At 34.7% G+C, this 3,184-nt stretch overlaps 1 non-coding gene across 1 annotated transcript; it reads left to right on the forward strand.

The window, feature by feature from the left end:
- Window positions 1-2,869: 2,869 nt before the first annotated feature.
- On the forward strand, window positions 2,870-2,976 carry LOC116585380. Its single transcript, XR_004283581.1, has one exon. It is a non-coding gene; the product is annotated as a U6 spliceosomal RNA (small nuclear RNA).
- The last annotated feature ends 208 nt before the right edge of the window (window positions 2,977-3,184 follow it).

Here is a 3,184-nt window from a genome sequence, read left to right on the forward strand (position 1 = left end):
ACAAAGGATTTAAAATATTACATAAACTTAGCTGATAAGGCACAGCGGTGTTTGAGAGGATCAACTCCAATTTTGAAAGAAGTTCTATGTGAGTAAAATGCTCAAACAGCATCACACACTACAGAGAAATTGTTAATGAAAGGAAGAGTCAGTTGATGCAGATTCCTGCATTGTCTTATTTAAGAAATTGCCACAGTCACTCTGGCCTTCAGCAACCATCACCCTGATCAATCAGCCACCATCAACATGGAAACAGGAGCGTCCACCAACAAAAAGATTACAACTTGTTGAAATTCAGATGGCTATTAACATTTTTAGCAATAAAATATTTTAAAATTAAACTGTATACAATTTTTAGACATACATAATGCCAATACACACTTAACAGACTATAAGTTAGTGTAAACATCAATTTTGCATGCATTGGGAAACCCAGAAATTCATTCTGACTTGTTTTATGGTGATATTTGCTTTATTGTGGTGGTTTGTAACTGAACTCCACAGTATCTCTAAGGTATGTACTTCTAAAAGCTAGAGTTGGAAAGATGTCAGTCCTGGTGAATGCTCTTATTCTCCTCCATATAGCCATTCACATTGCCATTCTCTTTCAAGGCTGCTCCAGTTCCCTTGGTCATCTGCTGCTTCTTTTGCTCCTGTGGATTGGCTTCCTCAGGTTATTCACAGGGTTTGCTCTTAGCTTTATCTGAGAGGTGCTTGGGTGGCTCAGTCTGTAAAGCATCTGTCTCTTGATTTCAGCTCAGGTCATGATCTCAGGAGGTCATGAGATTGAGCCCCATGTTAGGCTCCATGCTCAGTGGGGAGTCTGCTTGAAGATTCTATCCCTCTGCTCCTCTCCCTATTATCTCTCTCTCTATCAAATAAATAAATAAAATATTAAAACAAAAGAAAAGAAATAAATGCCTAAGTTCTGTCAAAACTAATTTTGAAATTTTTAGTACTGTTGATTCTTTTTCATCCAAAGTACTTACTGTAATGCTTTAAGAATTATAAGTTTAAAAAGTAAATTATTTCAGAGTATTCTTGGTTTTTAGTTTCTTTGTTTACTAAGGTAAATTAGTTCTTTTTCCATTGATTACCTGAGTTTGTACTATTTCACCATATTAAGATTGAGTTTCAATCAGTGTAATTTCTTTCTCTCTTAAATTTTGTATTTGATAAAAAATTTCAGTAAATAAATTTTACCTGTAAATTGTAATATATTTATTGTAATATATGTCTATTGTCTTTTGATTGACTGATCCAATGCTGCAAGTCTCAAAATTTTTTGGCTTCAAGACCACTTTATACTCAAACATTTTTGAGGACCTCCACGAACTTTTCTTTATGATGGTTATGTCTATCCATATTATCCATAATATAAATTAAAACAGAAAAAATATTTATTTATCTCCTAAAAATAACAATAAGCCCATTATAGGTTAACAGATAAAATTTTTATAAAAAATAATTATAATGTCCAAACCAAAATTTTATTGAGGAATGGTATTACTTCACAGGTTTGCAAATCTCTTTAATGTCTGGCTTAATAGAAGACAGCAGGATTTTCAGATCTGCTTCTGTATTTAAACTGTTGTGACATCTAGTCACTGGAGAACTTCACTGTACTTTTATAAAAGATATGAAGGTGAGTTGCCAAACTGTGGAAAGAACCAAGATGCCCTTCAACAGATGAATGGATAAGGAAGATGTGGTCCATATACACTGTGGAGTATTATGCCTCCATCAGAAAGGATGAATACCCAACTTTTCTATCAACATGGATGGGACTGAAAGAGATTATGCTGAGTGAAATAAGTCAAGTATAGAGTTAATTATATAGTTTCACTTATTTGTGGAGCATAGGAAATAACATGGAGGACATGGGGAGATGGTGAGGAGAAGGGAGTTGGGGAAATTGGAACCACGAGAGACTATGGACTCTGAAAAACAATCTTAAGGTTTTGGAGAGACTGGGGGTGGAAGGCTGGGTGAGCCTGGTGGTGGGTATTATGGAGGGCACATATTGCATGGAGCACTGGGTGTGGTACATAAACAATGAATTCTAGAACACTGAAAAGAAATTTTAAAAATAAATAAAAATTTTAAAAAAGGTATGAAGGTGAAAATGACAAATAACATATTAACATTATTATAAAAACTGTTTTGGGGTTCCTGGTGGCTCAGTCAGTGAAGCGTCTACCTTCAGCTCAGGTTATGATCCCAGAGTCCTGGGATGAGCCTCACATTGGTCTCCCTCCTCAGTGGGGAGCCTGATTCTCCCTCTTTCTCTGCTCCCCTCTGCTTGTGATTTCTCTCTCTCTGCCAAATAAATAAATAAATAAAATCTTTAGGAAAAAAAACAACCAACCAACTAACCAAACAAACAACTGCTTTGACTTTAAATATCCCCCAAAAGGTCTTGGGGACTCCTGGGACTGCACTTTGAGTACTGCTGTTCTGGAGAAGCACACATTGAGTCTTAACATCTTTTATCTATCTACAATAAGAAGGTTGATGTAAAAGTTATCTCCATCTTTTCTGTACTCTCTATACATTTCACTGGCACCATAATGTGTAACTCTTTCTATAGAACAGATCTCTTGGGTCCCTTTACAGATGTTCAGTTAATAAAATTCCCAAAGGATCTCATGATTAAGAGAACCTGAAGTGGACAATTGTTCTGCCATATGTAATTAAGAAAATATTTTAAATGTGGGGACTTCCATGTTGTGAAATTGTAAAATGAAGTGTTTGGACTAAATACTCTTGATTTTCCTTTAAAGGATTAACTTTCTGATTCCATCATTTTGTCTCTACATGAGAAATAACTTCCTCAAAAGCAAATGTTACTGTAAAAAGCATTGACAGAGTGTTCACTTCGGCAGCACATATACTAAAATTGGAAAGATACAGAGAAGATTAGCATGGCCCCTGCACAAGGATGACATGCAAATTCGTGAAGCATTCCATATTTAAAAAAAATTGAAAGAACTATTTAATCTTAGGTAATTTAAATTATTCTTACTATACTTGGTGTGATAGTCTCATTTCATTTTTCATACTTTGCTTTTTACTGTATTGTAAAAGCCATATTTTTGAAGAACCACTGACAAAGAATAATCTGTACAGAGAATAATCTTTTTGAGGATAATTTAATTCTATCCATCTATCACTCTATCTATAT

Source organism: Mustela erminea, chromosome 2, assembly GCF_009829155.1.
Source record: "Mustela erminea isolate mMusErm1 chromosome 2, mMusErm1.Pri, whole genome shotgun sequence".
Classification (NCBI taxonomy): Eukaryota; Metazoa; Chordata; class Mammalia; order Carnivora; family Mustelidae; genus Mustela; species Mustela erminea.